Genomic DNA, 19,596 nt, shown 5'->3' with positions numbered 1-19,596 from the left:
ATTTATTTGCAAACACCCAGTTGGCTGGAAAACTGAAAAGAAGATTTCTATAATGAAGTTGAATTAATTAAGATCTTATTTTCTAAATTCGTACTTGAGCTGGTTTTGGTGTCAGGTAAGAAATCCCAGAATCTAGGGAATGTGAACAATAGGTTTGTTAGTCAAATACATTTCTCCCCTTCATTTACAATTGGAATAATTTAGTGAGGTTTCTATAATTTTATCATTGGATAATTTATGCAATGAGTTCTTTCTATAAGTCTTTTTTTATGCTTTACTTTTTAAAATTTATCCTTCTCTCATAAATACATCCCAACTGTAGTTTTCTCTCACTGCACTCCTCCCAGTTCCCTCTCCACCTTCCCTCTCCCCTAGATCCACTCCTTCATTTCCCTTCAGAAAAGAACAGGCCTCCCAGAAATATCAACCAAATGTGGCATAACAAAGTACAATAATACTAGGCACAAACCCTCATATCAGGGCTGGTTAGGGCAAGCCAATGGGAGGAAAAACATCCTAAGATCAGGCAAAAGAGTCACACACACCCCCTCCCACTCTTAGGAGCCCCACAAGATCACCAAGCTATAACATTATACAGAGGACCTAGTGAAGACCCAGGCAGCTCGATTCAGTCTCTGTGAGCCCCCGTGAACCCTGCTTAGTTGATTCTGTGGACCATTTTCTTCTGGTGTCCTTGACCCTCTGGCTCCTACAATTTTTTTTCTCCCTCTCTTCGTGTGGCTCCTGGAGCTTCAAGAGACAGCCTCCAATTTGAGCTCTCTTTCTCCTTAATGTTTGACTGTGGCCCCATGTATCTGTTTCCATCAGCTGCTGGAAGATGGCTCTTCAGCTAGGAATTGATCTATGAGTATACTAGAATATCATTAAGAATAATTTTGTTGAATTTTTTTTCTGTCCTAATTGTTACCACTCTAATTGTAGGCATGGACCTTGGAGCTTGGAGTCGAAACATGAGGCAGAGACTCTTATGCAATACTCATCTTTATTCAGGAAACCAGACAACTTTTCTCTGTGGGTTTTCTGAATATTAGGCAAAGTCACATCAGCAAGGTTCACTTTAGTCCAAGCTGTATAGAGCCACAAGGGCAAGGTCACATGCGTTCAGGCTGTAAACAGTCAGGAGGGCAACTCATTCTTGGGAACGACTTTGAATATTTACTATTTACATTCCTATTTACACCCAGGAGAAGCAGGGAAGCACTTTTCAAGAATGACCCATGTTATAGAAGAACAGATATTCCTCCTGCTTATTTGGAGTTTTTCCACAAGCTCTCAGAGATCTCTGCACACAGTTTCACTCATGGGCAGTGTGGCAGACAATGCCAGATAAACTTACAGAGAGGGGTATTTACTGTAAGAATCCAGCATCCTCCGGCTTTCTAATCACATGGTGGCCACAGGATAATGGGTGTTGGGTTTTTTTTTTTTTTCTTGAGACTTTTCTGCACTTATTGCTCCATTGTCTTCTGTAAACCTGCTTAGCAACTACCCCTGGTTTTACTTCTTAAAAGGGCCCCAAGAAACAGACTCAGGTTTGCTCTCTTTAATAATACCTAGGAGGCGGCAACTGGTCAGCTCTCAGGTACACCCTAATTAAAATCAAGCTTACTTTAAATTTGGCTCAAACTCGTATTCTTGCCTGGTGGCATTAACATGACCCATGTTTAGTTCCTCAGAACCCTTGTACAACCCAAACGAAGTGGGACGTAAGTTCTCAGCACTCTTACAGCAAGTCAGGAAGCAGAGACCAGAGAATTCACTGGGAGCTCACAGGCCAAGCAGAATGGTCTTTGTACTTACACAATGAATGCATTCCTTCCAAAAGGTCAACATCATTTTTATGGCTGAAGCTTTAATGTTTAAAATTGAGTGGATATAAAAGTAAGGAATGTATTGAAGGGGATACTTTGATTTTCTTTATTTTTCTTCATTAGAGGAGAAGCATAAATCTACCAAGGCGAGTGGATATTTAGAAGGGGCGTTGGCTCTTCCTTTCTTAAATTAAAACTAACAGTTTTCTTTCTTTTCCAGTTTGCTTTTCAGTTGCCTCATGGATGGATTCGGGGAGGTGATATCTAATTCTTGAATATGGTGGTCACTGTCAGACAACTGCAGACAGCTGTGTGTCCATTTAGGTGGCTGCTTTCAAAGTGGCCTGGGAAGTCTGTGGCTGTCACTCCCTAGGAAACCAGAAAGGAAGAGTGGGTCAAAGGACAAAATCAGCTGTTGCAGCAACAGAAGATTTAGGCACTGACAAAGTGCCAACCGTTAGGAACAGTTGCAGAGCCACACAGCTGGGAGGTCCACCCACCCTGGGGCTTCTTTTGCCACAGCAATTTGATAAAAACTATTTTGGGAAGGAATGTCCTCGGAACTGGAGTATCTTCGACTCCCAAGGTTTCCTCTGAATGATTGGTCAACAGGTGTCAAAGAGCTGGTGGCAGAAATAGTCCAGACCTCTCTGTTGTTCTAATTTTACACCTGCTTGGGCAGCAGAGTTTGAATGTATTGCTTCTTAAACAAGGAAGTCTTTTATCGGTTTCTGCAGGAAAATAAGAGAGGCAAATACAGTGTGGATGCAGTAGCATTTCCGTAGGTACACATATGGGCGCACTGTGACCACAGACTCTTCTCTGATTTTTGTTGCATATTGAAACTATGATACAATTCAAACCTACAGAGTTTTCATATAGAATGGGGTCTCTCTGGAAGAACAGATGTTGACATACATTAATGTGAACTCTGCACGAAGCTATCATGGTTTTCTGAAAACTTGTTACCGGTGCAAAATTAAATAGTATTACCTTTTTTTTTTATTTTAACAACAGCACATGCAAAATAAGCTTGTGAAATGGTGATCAGTTCAGAGTCTGAAAAAAAAAAGTAAATGTGGTACAATCTGATAGGAGGTTATTAAGCTCTTTAGTGGTTGTGACCAATGGATTCGGATGTGGTCTTCCTCACAGTGTCTCTATTTAATAGATAACCTGACAAGCTCTGAATCTTGAAGAGGCTATTGCTCCCCACAGTGTATTATCAACACTTTAATGCTAAGTCCTTATGATTAATAGTCAATATTTTTAAAATACTTGCTCTGTATAATCAGATCTCTTGCCAGATGTTAGCATCTCCACGTTTTGTTTGCTTTATCAGTATAGGGAGCCAAAGAAGCTGTGACTAAATGTGTAAAAAGCAGACAAGTGATGGTGTTCTGTTCTCATTAGCCTTGTTCTCCAAGGCTATTATTGTCTTCTATGAGAATGGCAACCCACAAGCCAGAGTGTCACTGCTGACAAAATGTGCAAGTAGAAGTAGTTACAAACAATGGACCACCATGTGCAAAATCTACAACTGCAATTTCCTTCTCTCCATTGTTTATAGCCTGAGACTGCTCACCTACAGAGACCTTGTACCAACCTACCAAGACAAAATTATAACTCCTGCAATGTACCCAATAAATACAGTGAGTTCTGCATTACTGCATGGTTCATCTGATTGCAGCTTTTCTGCACCTGTTTCTGTGTATCTGTCCTTTCTTCATTTCCTTGCCGTCTCTAGTCAGGCTTCTGGGACCAATCAGGGTAGAATGTGCTACCTCTTAAGGGACATAATAATCACCTTTAATAGATGCTCCGGCAACATTACTGTATCCACCCTTCTCTGTAAGCAGACACGATTGCACCAATGACTTCATCCTTTATGGACATCAATTGGAAACACTCATAAAGGACACATAAATATCTACAAATATACTTACAAGGGGCCATGTTTCACATATGTCTTAGTTGGGGTTTCTGTGGCTGTGATGAAATGGCTTGACCAAAACAACTTCAAGAGGAAAAAGTTTATTTCATGTCTGCTTCCTAATCAAAATTTAGCATCAAAGGCAGTCAGAGTAGGAACCTGGAGGCAGGAGCTGATGCAGAGGCCACGACTAGTGCTGCCTCCTGACTGGCAGCTCCTCATGGCTTGCTCAGCCAGTTTTCTTACTACACCCAGGACCACAAGCCCAGGGATGGCACCACCCACAATGAGCTGGGCTTTCCTCATCTATCAGTAATTTAGAACACGCCCTACAGGTGTGTCTATAGGCTAGCCTAGAGTCAGATCCTATGGAGGCATTTTCTCAGTTGAAGTTTCCTCCTCTCAGATTGTGTCAAGTTGATATACAACTAACCCACACAACACGTAAGCGCAAGGTCCTGCCGAACTGGCTGAAGGTTCCTGTAGTGGAGGCTGTTTCACCTGACACCCTGAAAATCTGACAGTGTCCGCACTGGGACCCACAGTGTGAAAAGTCAAGCTCTGTTGGGTTGTTCAAGGCTTGGAGATACTATGTTTCATATTTGCAAATTTTACCTTATTTGTTACTGATAATTAGAAACTAGAACAAGTTAAATGTGGGGCCCTGTCCAAACAAATGCCATGAAGACCATTTAAACTGAAACCAGTGAGCACTCAGATTGGTACCTTCCGAGAGTCTCTCATTGTACTGCCACGCACAGCTTCCTCCGAGGGTTCACTGAATATGCCAGGATGCAAGCGTGGGCTGCCATACAATATATGGCCGTTGATAGCTAAGTGTTACACGTTCCTGAGAGACATCAGTTGCTAACGTACTGGGTACCCCTGCACAAATGTGGCACCTTCTGTACCCACTTGACTGTGAGACTAGGAACAATTAATTTGATGGACTATAAACGAGGTCACTTTCCTCAATGGTCAGGTATTGAGCTTACCCAGAGTACCAAACTGGAGGTAAGTGCAGAGGGAAGGCATAAGACAGAAGTGTTAAATACGTTAGGTAGAGGAAGGTTGAAATGTTAACTTAGGTAACTCACCCTCACTCAAGGACTCAGAGAGGCTAAAGTGCAGGACATAGGATAACGTGGAAAAGGAATGTGTGCTTATCAAACGCCTGGGAAAGGGCAGGGTGTGGTACAGGAGCAGATAGTAGAGGTGGAGAAAACTAAACAGAAGCCCCAAACACCATAGCATAAAACGTAATCCTCAGCTGTTCAGGGGTGTTTAAGTACTATGGGCTATGATGTGGTTTAAATGTGTTACCTAGAATTATGTCTTATAAACGCCATCGTCAGTTTGATCAAGTGGGAGTGAGGGACATCAACGGCAGGTCTTTGACGAATTTATAAAGGCTTTACCTTCACAAGTGGATTAGTAGCAACTAAAGGGCTGTGAGTCAGGTTTCCACTGTGCCACACCATGGGTTCTCAACCTGTGGGCCCCGACCCTGTGGGGACCAAACGACCCTTTCACAGGGGTTGCCTATCAGATATCCTGCATAGCAGATATTTATATTATGGCTCAAAACACTAGCAAAATTACAATTATGAAGTGGCAACCAAAATAATTTAATGGTAGGGGTCAGCACAACATGAGGAATGGTATTGAAAGAGTGCCCCAGCATTAGGAAGGTTGAGAACTGCTGTTATAGATGCTACCAACGAAGACTTGTCGAATACTGGCACTCTGGATTTCAAACTTTCCAAAACTACAATAAATGCACTTTTCTTTATAAATTACCCAGGCTATGTCATGTTATTTTAGTAACATGACACAGACTAAGACTCGATAATCGAGGAGGATGAATCAAAGCTTATTAAGTTATTCACTGAAAAATCTGAAGTCATTGAATGTCAAAACAGCCAGGAGCACCACAGAGTTCACCTACCCTGAAGTGCCCACAAGGAAAACCCAAAAATGATAACTACCACCCACAAGTTTACTCAAAATACAAACCAAAATAAAACAAATGGTCTACAGACTGGAAGAATTTTGTCAGAGATCGTGTAATTGAAAATCCTGTAAGCAGCCTTTTGGTTTATAGAAGTTTTGAATCATGGCACCACTTACTGTCTCTACATCGCTTTAATCCTTACTTAGCTCATCAAGAGGGCGACACACAAGTCTCTATCTTGTACACCTGTGGAACAGTATGATAACAACTACAAGGGAATTCCCAATCACTGTATGTAGCCTTCTGTGTTGTATAGGTTTTACTTCTGCTACTAGCAAACATGTCCTGGTTTTTCTACTACATTCGCTAACATGGCTGTATTACATTTTGTTTGTTCATTCAACTTTTTTTTTTTTTGGCTCCTGTAATGAATTATCCCTACACTTAGTTGCTTACAGCAGGACAGACTTATTCTTAGTTCTGAAGGTTTCACTGGGCTCAAATCCAGGTGCCATCAGGAGTGGTTTCTAGAAGGTCCAGAAAGGAACACATTTTCTGTAATATTAATCGGTCAGACAGGATGTGTCCATTGCCGCAGCAGTGGTGTGACTGATATGGAGATAACCAACCATGCTCTGATTTTAGATCTCTTCTACAGGAGCGACTCATGCCTGACATTGTAAACCTAGTTCACAGCCCATGGCTGGGGAAGTTAGAGGCTCCAAAGGGGAACTGCTTCTGTTGATGTGTTATATGGATTGATGTCAAACTGCCTGCTAAATATTTATAGTCATAGATTTGTGCATGTGTATATTTCATAGATTTGTGCAGCTCTCAGCATTGATCGGAGAAGCTTCTGTTTGGAGCGGGTGATGGTTCACGCAGAGTTAACCAGTGAATAAGGGGCAGCTGGGTGCTCACCCTAAAATGAGACACTGATATCTTCTCCAAAGCTCACAGAACATTATTGGGAAGAGTGGGGAAAGAGTGTAAGAGCCTCAAATGGGAGGGTGCTGCGAAACACTACACCACATGGCTGTTATACCTGTGAATTCATAGTGACAGTGTCTACCTGCACACGACAAGGCTCACCCATGTCCCACCATGGATGAGAAAGGAGCTTCCGAGATCTCCCCTTTTTCTGAGGACCAGCGAGCAGTTCATGTTTGCTGGGGAGTCATATATCTCAATGGTAGCCACAAATTTGTCCTTGCTTCAGTAAATAATAACCATCTATGCTCAGGCTAAGCAACCTTAGTTAAATTCTGTGGAACAGGAACAATAATAAGAAAAAGACATAAAAACAGATTGGAGACTTGGGAAGAAGAAAAGGGTTTAGTGGGAGGAGAAAGAATTAAGAGGAAATTAAATTATGATCAAACATTTTATATATATATGTATATGTATATGTATATGTATATGTATATGTATATGTATATGTATATGTATATGTATATAATTTAAGTTGATTTCTGGCTATCCCAGAAACTCAGGTTTATATCTCCCATCTTCTAACATAGGAATTTTTTTCATCTATAAGTCACTTAAAAGAGTCAAATAAAGAATGAAAAGCAGAAAAATAAGGTTTATCCAATAGGGCCACAATGGAAAGACTGACAAAAAGAGCCAGTGAGCCTCCAAGTACATCTCCAGGGTCCTCCTGTGGGAGTAAGGTTTAAATAGAAAGCAAGAGATAATACTTAACCAAGCAGTTTGGCCATGGCATAGTTCCTGGATCTTTCTACTCTTTCTCCTGCCTGCAAACTGCCTCTTCTACAGGGTCTTATCTTATAAAGTATAAACCTTTGGAAATCCCTTGGAGCAAATCTAATTTCTTGATATCTTGTTTTAATAGTTGGATAGCCAAAATCAGAATGTAAACAAATGTCATCTCCTATCTTCTAAATGAAGGGGTTCCTCCTTCACTGCTGGTGGATGTGGATATACCCCAAAGGTTCCTTCTTGTATGCTGTTTTACAGATCCAAGGGTCCTTCCCTCCCCGTCATGGAAGGATACATTGTAAATACTCTCAGCCTATATCCTGTGTGCTATGATTGTAGCCTTTTGGTTTGAAAAGCCCTACCCTGTTTTTTCTACCAAGCGCTTTCCTGAGGTACTAGCTTACTCTTGGTCAGCTGGCTGCGTAAAGAATTCACAGTGCTCACAGTTAGCTTAGTAAGTACGGGGATTTGTAACCTGGAGTAGACTATTTCAATTTCATTCCTTGGCTTGTGGTTTTCCATCATCTTCACAGAGTCTTGCTAGACTCCATATGTAATCACATTACCAGCCTGGATGTCTACCTCCACCCCCCCCACCCCCCGTGCTAAGACCCTGGTGATGATTATTTTGAGCCCACCTGGGATAATCCAGCTTTATGCCATGCTCCTTGGTTTAGGCTGTTTGTGCAGTATCTATTACCACAGTCACCATAGTCTCAGGGAATTAGGACACTGACCTCTATTGGAGGAAACAGGAAAGGGTATTTTCTCACCAGAAAGACAAAGCTTTCTGTGCATAGGCCCCAACAAAGTCCAGACACCTCCACCTTTTCAGGTGGTATTTTAATGTAAAGGAGGACAGAAAGGATGGGACCCTTCCTTAATGTTACCAAGGAAACAGGAGGCAGGTTGGAAGCTGGGCGTGAGGAAGGGAGCCATCCTGATGGCCTTCAAAACAATGGTTGTTTGTCAAGTTACCTCAACACTGTTGCTCTATGGAATAGAGTTCTGCCAGTTCCTGACAAAATAGCTTTTGGTCCCACTGTTGTTAAGATCACCCAAATGCAAGATGCCCCCATTTTCTAAAATTCCAATACATTTTCATATTCAAAGCCTTTCTAAGGTAAGGTGAGCACAGGATACTAAGCAATTGAGCTTTCAAACCTGAATTACAGGTAATAATAAACAAAACAAAACAAAACAAAAACAAAGGAAAGGAAAAATTATTAAGTTAGACATAAACGTAGGCTCCACTATCAGCTTGTTTGGTGGTGCCATTTGGCCAAAGAAGATCCCACATGGACTAATCACAGGCTTCAATAATAAATTCATGTAATCTCAAATTCCTACCTACCCCCGCTGTGCTGTCGTTAGCATACCTGTAGGAGCAACAGGCACAGCACCAGGAGTTCTGCTGCTACAGCCTCTCCAAGGTTGCCTTGCTTAGATGTCGCCAGTTTTCCCTGCCAAGATTCCCTTCCTTACCTCAAGAATCCCAAAGTCTCCGTTTTCCCAATCTTAACAGTACTAACTTTTACAGAAGGATGTTCAAAGCCACAGTCCCCAAATCTACTTTGATTAGAGATGAATGGAAACTGAAACTTAAAGCTTCTGGGAGCAGAAGAGAAACTGAAACTCTCCTTCATATATAAAAGGCTGCCTGGGTGACTCCGAAGCTTCCGCTATAGGGAGCGAGGGAACTCAGTTCTCCCGCGGGCGATTCTGCGCGCACTTGGAACCTGCAGCACAGACCAGCGGCTCTGCAACCAGCAGGTCCCAGTTCCCAATCTGGGCTTCCCGGTGAGGCCAGCGGGTGTTTCTGGGCTCGCCAGCGTATTGCACGGCGTGCCAAGGTCAGAGTATCCGGGAAGAGGGGCTGGAGCGGAGCTGAAGGGACAGGACTAAGAGGTAGCCTTCTATGGGTAGTGGAGCACTACCTGCCTACCCCAGCGGCTAGCACTCGGTGGACCACTGAGGGAAGGGGCCTGAGTGGTGAAAGAGGGGAAAAAAGATGTCTGACTCAGTCTCTTGAGGATTCTTTGTAAACGGGGATCTGGGATAGGGATCAATAAGTAGGAACATTGAGAGGTGTGCACAGCCAATAAAAGTTGGGCATCCGCATGAATAGTTTTTCTCCTAGGTGCCGTATCGGGTCCCTACTCCAGACTTGCTGAGCTAGAAAGCTGAATGTGAAGATGAATTATAGTTACCCTTAAATTTCAGTGGCTAAGACAGTATATACTTTACTGTAGGAACCGCCCCCTCACTCCAGTCTCTGTGCTGTTTCCCCTAGTTATCTCCCTGTGCTTCCTGGTACTCCCTATGGACCAGGCTGGCCTTGAACTTGGAGTAACCCTACTGCCTCAGTCTCCCTGTTTTAATCACCTAAGATTTAATGTATTCACATGTAAGAAGCAGGTACTGGTTTTATGTTTCTTCTTAAGAAATTAATTGCTTTAAACTCAATGGGTGTTTTATTTCACAGATTCTGTTTAGACACAGGCTAGGTGTTTTTGCAAAGCCCAGCATAGCATCTGCCTGAACTCAAGGTGTCTGCCAGGGCTGAGCCAGGTCCTGGGTGCTCATTTTGGTTGGTTGAGGTCAGTAAGAAGCCTGGAGTTTTCTGATTTCTTGCAAGTTGTTCGTTAACTAGACCCAGAGTCTAATTCCTAGCATTGTCACACTCCGGGTTACTTCTTACAGGTGGCGGTATCTTCCACGGACATAGGAAGCTTTCTGTCTTAACGCGCATGCTGGTAGCCTAATTACCAGAGAGACTGTCCTGTTAAATAAGGACGTCAGTCCGCCCAACAGTAGGAAACTGTGCAAGGTCAGTGGCAGAGCAAAGTGGGGGAGGGATGATGAGCTTCTTAAGATTTGGCGCACGGGACGAATCGCCTCTTCTCCAGGCGCCTTTGTCGGAACTCAGTCCTTCTCTCAGCAACTCACACGAGTTCCAATTTCCACGATGGTCCTCACTTTTCTGCATCCCCTTCCCTCACCTTTCCTCTTCCCCATTTCCGACCTCTTATTTTACAAAAGATTTCTTCAGGCACAATCCAAAGATATTCTGACAATACTGAGTTCAGAGGATATGACTTTTGAATTTCCCAGTCCATCAAATTGTAATGTATAGAACCGGAGTTACGTGTCTTTTATCCTGTAGACATCTCCTCCTGTGTCCTTAATATGCCCACACTCCTACATGCCCTGTAAGCCATAATCTGGTCAGGTTTGGATTTTGACTGATTTGAGGTGGGGAGAAGGTGGGTAGGATACTCACATCAGTCAGGGTGCAGACATTCTTCTCTGTATTTGCTTTACACACATACACACACTCACACACACACTCACACTCACACACTCAGGCACTCACACACACACTCACCCCCCCACACTCACACACACACACACACACTCTCACACACACACACACACACTCACATACACACTCACACACACACTCACACACTCAGGCACTCATACACACACTCACCCCCCACTCACACACACACACTCAGACACACACTCACACATTCACACACTCACACAAACTCACACACTCACACACACACATTCACACACTCACACACTCACATATACATACATATAAACACATATATGTATATATACCTATACATACATGTATGTATATACATATACACATACATATATACATATTCACATAAATTTGTGTAAGTGTATGTATCAAGTATATGTATCTATCATGTTTTGCAGGATTTTGTGATAATTCTTCTGATTTGTTTTCATAGTGAGTAAAGAAAATAAGAAACCAGTAAATAGTTTTTAGATTTGTTTTGTGTGTGTGTGTGTGTGTGTGTGTGTGTGTGTGTGTGTGTGTGTGTATGTATGGGAATATGCATTTGAGTGCAAATGTACTAGGAGTCCAGAGTCATTGGATCTCTTGCTGCAGTCACAGGCTGTTGTGAGCCTCTGTATCTAGGAACAGAACTTGGTCCTCTACAACAGCAGTACACAGTCTTAATTACTGTATCATCTGCCACCTTTCTGCCCCTTATATGTACATACTTGTTTTTTGTCTTTTCTTTATCAGATATTTTCTTTATTTACATTTCAAATATTATCCCCCTTCCTGGTTTCCCCTCCAGAACCCCCTATTTTATCTCCCCACCCCCTGCCTCCATGAGGCACACACCCACACACCCACACCCTCCTGCCTCTCCACCCTGGCATTCCCTTACACTGAGGCATTGAACCTAAAGACACAATGTGTCTGTGGGGTCAAGGACCACTCGCAGGGGTGTGTTCTCTTCCTCTCTCACGTAGGTCTCAGGGATGGAACACAGGTCATCAAGCTGGGTGGCACCTTTCCCCACTAAGCAATTTTATTGGCCTCACTATGTAAATATTATTCACTATAGACGCAGTCTGCATGTTTTGGTTGGAAAATATAGTCCTATATTACTGTGGCTAGCACTGGAAATAGATTCTTACTACATGTAAACTATGTGCATAGCTCCAGTGAATCTTTTTATCTTTCCACAGTTTTTCTGTTTTCTGATTATTCTTTTTCATTCCCCCTCTTCCTTTAAATAGAATTATATAATTCAAGATGCAGAGTTGGTGGAATTTCTCACTTTTTAATGACAGGTTATATCTTTTTGCATTCTCAACAAACTAAAATGTTTGTTTGATGCAGAATTCTGGCGTCAAGGTATTTTCCTTTAGAAATTTAAAAACTTTTTTTCCCTCATAAAAGTATCCAGAAATATTACTTCTTTTCATTCTTTTGAATGGCTTACCAAACACACTTAGGACAATTTTTTTTTGTTTTTACAATCTCTCTGCCACTTTGCTTTGCCACTGGCCTTGCATAACTCCCTTCTGTTGGGTGGACTGACACCCTTGTTTAGGTAGGTCAGTCTTGTAAGAATGAAGGGTTTGTAACTGGTTTGTTTATCTTCCTCCGTTGATAGCTTCCAGAGGAACTTACAGAACTATGGCTGCCCTTCCACGGTGTGAAGGCTCTGTAGTGGCATCAACTTGACTTCTGCCCGTTCAATGAGTTGTTTAGAGGTCATTCACACTATCCTTAATCCCTGTAGCTATACAGCATGTAACTTGCATATCAATGACTTAACAGCTAGCATCCACATAAGTGAATGCATACCATATTTGTCTTTTTGAGTCTGAGTTACCTCACTCAGGATGATATTTTTTTCTAATTCCATCCACTTACCTGTGGATTTCATGGCTTCATATTTTTAACAGTGGAGTAATAGCCCATCATGTAACTGCATAGCATTTTCTTTAGCCAGCCATTGATGATTATCTTACTTAGGGTTTTACTGCTGTGCACAGACACCATGACCAAGGCAAATCTTATAAAGGACAGCATTTAATTGGGGCTGGCTTCCAGGTTCAGAGGTTTCAGTTCATTATCATCAAGGCAGGAGCATACAGCATCCAGGCAGGCATGGTGTAGGAGGAACTGAGAGTTCAACATCATCATCCGAAGGAAGACAGGAACATACTGGGCATCCTTAGGTAGCTATGAGGAAGATCTCCAAGCCACCCCCACAGTGATACACTTCCTCCAACAACACCACACCTTCCTGGGGATGAGCATATGCAAAATATCACAGTGATAAAGGATGTTTATCATCAGTCTAATTTTTTTCAATTTCTGGCTATTATGAATAGAGCAGCAACAAGCATGGTTGAGCAATTGTCCTCATGGTAGGATGAAATGTCCTTGGAGTATAGCTGGATCTTGAGGTATATTGATGCCTAGCTTTCTGAGGAACTGCCACCTTGGTTTCCATAGTGGCTGTACAAGTTTTCGCTCCTACCAGCAATGGATGAGTGTTCCCCTTTTTCTACATCTTTGCCAAACCGAGCTGTAACTTTTTAAATTGGTCTTGACCATCCTGATTGATGTAAGATGAAATCTCAAAGTAGTTTTATTATGAGTTTCCCCAATGATTAAGGCCTTTGAACATTTCTTTAAGAGTTTCTCAGCTATCTGAATTTCCTCTCTTGTGAAGAATTCTCTGTCTAGATCTGTTCCCATTTTTAATTTCTGTTTTTTTAATGTTCAGTTTCTCGAGTTTATATAAATATTGGATATTAGTTCTCTATTGGATGTGTAGTTGTTTAAAATTTTTTTCCATTCTGTAGGCTGCCACTCTGAATGATGGCATCCTTTGCCATACAGAAACTTTTACATTTCATGAGGTCCCATTTATTAATAGTTCTTAATGTCTGTGTTACTAAAACGTCCTTTTTCTGCACCAATGAATCTCTACTTTCTCTTCGATTAGGTTCAGTGTCTCTGGATTTATGTTGAGGTCTTTGATCCATTTGGAATTGAGTATTTTGTGGGGGTGATGCATCTATTTAGATTTTTCTACATGTAGCTCTCCAATTTGACCATCACTATCTGTTGAAGATGCTTGTTTGTTTCTATTTTCATTTTAGTCCTGAATTTAAGACCATTCTGTGTCTTTTTAAGGGGAAAGTGAAAGAAACCATTGATTTTTTTATTTTTATTATTTATTTTTTTTTGCTGTGGTCCTGTTTGTTGACTCCAGTTACTTTATTGCTGTGCTGTGGATTTTCTTTTTTCTTCTTTATTTGATATTTTGGTCTGACTCTATTTATTACTTGTGTTTTCTTGGACATGTTTCTCTCACCTTCTATATGGCTGGATTTGTAGATAAATATTGTTAAAATTTGTCTTTATTCTGGAATGTATGTTTTTTCCCACGTATTGTGACTAAAAGTTTGATGGGTATAGTTTGGGCTGGCATCCGTGGTCTCTTAAACTTTGTACAACATCTGTCCAGATCCTTCTGGCTTTGAGAGTTTCCATTAAGAAGCAGGTTTTATTCTAGGAGGTTTTTCTTTCTATGTTATTTAGTCTTTCCCCTTCCACCTTTTACTATTCTTTTTTTGTTCTATATGTTGTAATTATTCTGTGACAGGGGGAAGTTCTTTTCTTGTCCAGTATACTTGGTGTTCTGTATGCTTCTTATACCTTGATAAGGACCACCTTCTTTAGGTTGGGAAATTTTTCTTATATAATTTTGTTGAAAGTATTTTCTGTACTTTGGACCTGAGTTCTTTTTCCTTCCTTTATTCCCGTTATGCATAGATTTTGAATTTTTACAGTGTCCCAGATTTCCTGGATGCTTTGTGCCTAGATTCCATTAGGTTTTGCATTGTTTTGACTGAATATCCATTTCTTCTATTTTGTCTTTAGTGACTGTGATTCTCTGTCCCATCTCTCATGTTATGTTGGTGATCCTAGTCCTGAGGTTCCTGTTTGAGTGCTAAATTTTCCAATTCCAGTTTTTCCTCAGTTTGGGTTTTCTTTACTGATTCTATTTCTATCATATGTCTTGAACGTTTGTTTGTTTTAGATTTCCTAAAGCTGTCTGTATTTTCAAAGATTTCTTTAGTCAATTTATACATTTCTTTAAGGACTTCTAACACATTCATAAAGGCTGTTTGCAAGTCCTTGTCTTGTGCCTCAGCTATATTGCATTTCTTGGGGCTGCTGTAGTAGGACTGATGGGCTCTAGTAGACACTTATTATCCTCGTTGTTATTGATTATGCTTTTTACACTGGCATCCCAGACAGTTTGGGAAGATTGTAATTCTGGGTGCTGATATCTATTCTTGTCTTTGTTGGGTATATGCTTCGTTTCTTGTACTCTGTTGCTATTCTGGGTAATGGGTGTGTTACCTGACAGTGAATGCTTCTGAGATCTTGCTGGTATGGCATTGAGGGCTCATGTTAGAATATATTTTTTTTTGGCATTGGGAGTTGACACTTCGGGATGGGAATGGGCCAGGAAAGAGGCTAATGGGGCCCACAGGAGGGAAGAAAACAGGGTGTGCCAGTAAGGCCTGTGTAGTTGCCCAGGAAATGGAGACAGAGAGGAAGGAGAGGTGGCATCCAGCAGTGTGCTACAGAGCTGGGTATGAGATTGGGGGATTGGATGGAGCAGAAGATTGAGACTAAAGGGCTGACGATTGTCAAGCTGTTCCCTGGCTGTCATGGCTGTATACGTTAACTTTTAAAATTAATATACCATTGCTCCAGGTCCAGCCTTCCATTACTAGACTGAATACCAAGCCTCCTGCCAATCTTGTACTACAGGATACCCTATTGCTTTATTTTCTTAGGTTCGATTCCTTCAGATCTTCAGAGGAATAGATGTCTTTTGTGTCCAGAACTGCAACTACAGGGCTAACATAAAAGACTTTTTGGTTCTCTGTGTATCTCTCTCCTTCTCCTTTCTTGCTTGTACAAGGTCATTGGAAGCTTTGTTATCTTGGGCTGCTTTTGCTCAAGTGAAACATTCTATAACTCTCAGTCTCGTGGGAGTCTAAGGAAGATTAAATGAGTAAGAGTCTTTCAAAACCCCAGAAGCCTTGCGTAGGGCTAACAACAGCCTTGTCCTGTGGTTGAGTGTGGACAGATATTCTTAATTTTTTATATTATCTCGTAAGTGAAATTCAGACCCACTCCTACTTTAATATATTTTGCAAATTTTCTTGTTAGGTTGTTTTTCTCATGGAATTAAGGAAGTAAAATAAGAAGGAAATAATAATTAGGCGAGAGAAGATGGAGCATGAAGTGGGCTCACTTTCCAATTAAAAAACAGGTCAAAATAAAAGAGGATTATTTTTTTAATAAAGAATATTTTGGCAAAAAGTACAATCAGATTTTGTCCTGGGGCAAAGACTAGATTATTCCAAGATGGGAGAGGAGAGAGAGCGCAGGGCCAGGAGGTTCTCTAGCTTCACAGGAGTCAGCCAAAGGAGCTGCAAAGTCTTGGAGCAGGAGGAAGCAGGATGCATGGAATGACTATTGAAGGTTATTAATTAGTATAGTGTATAACCTTACATTCATGTATGCAAGAACTGTAATTGAAGAGTTAGAAGCCAATGTATTTGAGAGGGAGTGGAAGGGACAGAGGAGAACTGGAAGGAGAGGAAGAGGGAAAGTGGTGGGAATCTGTCATTAATATGTGAAATCCTCAAAAACCACGTTAAAGACTCCTAAGGTCACAGCTTAGTCCATTCTTACAAAACTTGGAACCAGTCCTGTGCTTAAAATTAGGTTAAGTACTGATCTGCTCTGCTAACAACTGGTTGAAATATATCACACTTTTGTGTTTGGTTGTCAGAAATCTTAGGAAAATGACTTTAAAGAAGACAAGCTTAGTCAGTGATCTGTGTAGAAACTTTTAAATGAGGCCAGTGAAATGGCTGAGCAGATAACTAGTTGCCAAGTCTGAGAAAACCTGAGTTCTACCTCTGGGACTCACATGTGAAAGAAGATTGCTGACTCCAGAAACTGTCCCCCAACCTCCACATTTATGTGGGCACATATGCGTACACACTTAAAATCAATAAAAAAGATAATTATAGACTATAAATGCAAATGTTATATACATTTTCATAAGTTGTAAGTATATTTGTATCTGTTGTACTTGGCTTGCTTAGTTTTATCAAGGATGCTTTGTGTCCGAGTTCATGAAGGATATTCATTTGTACCATAATGTCTTTGTCTGGTTTTTGTGTTGTAATTATTCTCTGATTACTGGACTGTATTAGTAAGATGCCTTCCTTCATGATCTTCCAAGACAGGGTGAATATGATTATAACTTTTTCCTTTGTGTGTAATATAATGATCAGTTGTGACACCTGGATCTATAGAGTAGTGTGTGTGTGTGTGTGTGTGTGTGTGTGCGCGTGCGCGCGTGTGTGTGTGTGTGTGTGTGTGTGTGTGTGTGTGTACAAGTTTGGTTACTTTCGGAAGAGATGGCTATTGTGGTGGTTTGAATATGCTTGGCCCAGGGAATGACACTATTAGGAAGTATGGCCTTGTTGGAGTAGTGTATCATTGAGGGGTTGGGGTGGGGCTTTGAAGTCTCATTTATGCTCAAGTCTGGCCAAAATCCATGTTCTCCTAGCTACTGTGGATCAAGATGCAGAACTCTGAGCTCTCTCTCTCTCTCTAACACCATGTCTGCCTGCATGCTGCCATACTTCTTGCCATAATAACAATGAACTAAACCTCTGAACCTATACACCAGGACCAATTAAATGTTGTGCTTTATAGCAAGAAAAAAAGGAAATGAAATAAAAAATTTTAAAAATTCTCTGAAATGCCACTTTATAAAAAACTATTTTAGTGTTACTCTAGATAAAGATAACTATATTACTTTGCCAGTTATTAAGCTTCTTGCAAAACTAATGGCTCTTCTAAATCTATAACTGTGAACTTTGCCACCCATACCCAAGTTCACGAAATCGCGACTCTGAGACTTAATTACTATGAATAACTGCCTAGGTCAAAAGCCAGGGCTTGTTCCTGAACTAGCTTGTGTCAGTTATCCTGGTTTCTATTCTAAGTCCTGCCATATGGAGTTTACTTCTCCTCAGGTCCATGTGACCTTCTCCTTCAGCGTTCTGGGGGGAAAATCTCCTGTTCTATACCTGGCTCTATCCCAGTATTCTCTCGCTCTCTGCTGAATGCTCGCTCCACTTTCTAATTCTGCTTCAGCTCATTGGCCGTATGTTTTTGTTGTTGTTGTTGTTATTGACAGGCGATACTTTCATACACTGTACCAAAGATTCCCTCTACATCTTTTGTCATTCAGTTTTGGCTATTACTACACACGATAGATGATACATTGCTGATAAATATTTCTTCTAAATTAGTTTTTACGAAATACTTTATTGGTTTATTTTGTGTTCTCCTTCTCAATCTTTGCATTTGCTGTCTGTTGACTTTCTATGTCCCTATGAGAATAACCTGGCCTGCACTTGGAAGATTTAGGCTATTACACACAGGACAGACACAGTTAAACTTAGGAGTGCACTTCAGCCATCTAGATCTTTCAGCTGTCGACATTTGAAACAATTAAAAGGGGTTTTATTGGCACTGAATTTCAACATTCATTACCCTCACCCCCACACCAAGAGGTCTTATTAGTCCGACCAATCAGGAGAGATGTCATTCAAGTATCAGGGATAGTAGAAATTAAATAATCAGATGGCTAATAAACAATGTCTCCATGGGAAATTGTCCAGAGATAAGAACAGGGCAGACTAGAAATATTAACCACCTTGGCCTTCCCAGGAGAGGAGAAACTTAATAGGATTTGCTAATAATTATTTACATACAACATCAAGCTACACATGTTCATAAGATTGCTTCTGGTGCAAAGAAAAGAGAGGGTCAGTTCAGTTTCTATTTGTCCTTTATCCCCTGGCTTCTGTGTCTAATATCCCTCAGGGAAGCCTCCCCAGCCCTTCTACTGGTATCGTCTTTGGCTATAACTGTGGTACATATGATACTCCGAGATAGGCCTAGAGATGCACTGGAAAATTTTCTTACTGGTAATAAGACGTGGTGACAGTTGATTAGGGGGCACAGTGGCAGTTTTCCATCTTTCCTAAGAAGCAGACATTACAGATGACAGTGTTATCACCAACAGTGGAGGATGATGGGTATGTGTGGATAGGTACAGCCACTTTCTTCTTCAGATGACACAGGCCCTGGTGTGTTCCATATAGGAGAAAGCAGTCTCTGTATACATGTTCTTAACAGCTTAGCATGTATGCACTGCTATGATTTGCTTGTTCTGAGTTGACACCCCTCCTGTTCAAATAGGATCGATACTGGCAGATACAAATTAGAGTGAGTGTTATAAGAAGCAGCTGAACTCTTGGTGTCTAGAGCAGAATGGATGCAAGTCAAATAGTATAAACTAAAGAGATGCACATACCGCACGTCTAAGACGTGTGGTTGCCCTAATTAGAGTGGCAGACCTGAGCTCTGGGAGAATGGCCTGCTTTTGTCCTTTCTATAAGGCCTGCTGGCTAGAGGTGAGGCAGAAGGCACATTGCTTTTATGGTGAGAACAAGCTCTCTCCTCAGATCACTACCTCTCTTAATAAATCCTAACTTATGCATTCATTTGTTCTTTTCGTTAGTGTTTGTGGTACCAGACAACCTGAGTATCCAGGTTAACCTGGTATCCTTGAAATTACCTGGTATAACTTGAGATTATAGCAGGCTCATTTTATTCTTTGATATTTTCAACTTGTAGTATTGCAATCGAACCCAAGGTAAGGGTTCCATGAATGAGC

At 41.2% G+C, this 19,596-nt stretch overlaps 1 long non-coding RNA gene and 1 pseudogene across 2 annotated transcripts in view; one reads left to right on the top strand and one right to left on the bottom strand.

Annotated features, from left to right (window-relative positions):
* Positions 1-1,552: 1,552 nt before the first annotated feature.
* LOC103693929 (uncharacterized) lies at positions 1,553-9,069 on the bottom strand. The gene is made up of 2 exons (XR_005495102.2): positions 8,927-9,069; positions 1,553-2,201 (listed from the first exon to the last, which is right to left on the bottom strand). It is a non-coding gene; the product is annotated as an uncharacterized LOC103693929 (long non-coding RNA).
* A 20-nt stretch (positions 9,070-9,089) lies between these two features.
* Positions 9,090-19,596, top strand: part of Ddx60l1 (DEXD/H-box helicase 60 like 1) — a 109,981-nt pseudogene continuing 99,474 nt past the window's right edge. The window contains exons 1-2 of the transcript XR_010058378.1: positions 9,090-9,241; positions 10,145-10,271. The product of XR_010058378.1 is annotated as a DEXD/H-box helicase 60 like 1 (transcript). The remainder of the gene's footprint in view (positions 9,242-10,144; positions 10,272-19,596) is intronic.

This window comes from Rattus norvegicus, chromosome 16 (genome assembly GCF_036323735.1).
Source record: "Rattus norvegicus strain BN/NHsdMcwi chromosome 16, GRCr8, whole genome shotgun sequence".
NCBI classification, from domain to species: Eukaryota; Metazoa; Chordata; class Mammalia; order Rodentia; family Muridae; genus Rattus; species Rattus norvegicus.
Note: the sequence above shows the minus strand (reverse complement) of the source record. Positions and strands in the feature narration are given on the sequence as shown.